The sequence below is a fragment of the Chiloscyllium plagiosum genome, chromosome 24 (assembly GCF_004010195.1).
Source record: "Chiloscyllium plagiosum isolate BGI_BamShark_2017 chromosome 24, ASM401019v2, whole genome shotgun sequence".
NCBI classification, from domain to species: Eukaryota; Metazoa; Chordata; class Chondrichthyes; order Orectolobiformes; family Hemiscylliidae; genus Chiloscyllium; species Chiloscyllium plagiosum.
In genome coordinates, this window is record NC_057733.1 from 48,646,222 (window position 1) to 48,646,689 (window position 468).

Here is a 468-nt window from a genome sequence, read left to right on the forward strand (position 1 = left end):
TGATGGGGGATGGAGGTGTACAGGGACTGGATGTCCATGGTGAAAATAAGGCGTTGGGGACCGGGGAAGCGAAAATCATGGAGCAGGTGAAGGGCATGGGTGGTGTCCCGAACGTAGGTGGGGAGTTCTTGGACTAAGGGGGACAGGACGGTGTCAAGGTAGGCGGAGATGAGTTCGGTGGGGCAGGAGCAGGCAGAGACAATGGGTCGGCTGGGGCAGTCAGGTTTGTGGATTTTGGGCAGGAGGTAGAAGCGGGAGGTGCGGGGTTGTGGGACTATGAGGTTGGAGGCGGAGCTGGTGTTGAGGATCCAGATGAGATTCTCTGCCAGGTGTATGCCAAGAAATCTGGTGCTCGTCACTGGGGAGCTGTCGCTGTCCAACAGAAAGTGGTCACTCTGTGCCCTGTTGAAGTCAACAACCATCTCTTTTGTCTTGTCCACATTTAGAGACAGGTTGTTGTCTCTGCAG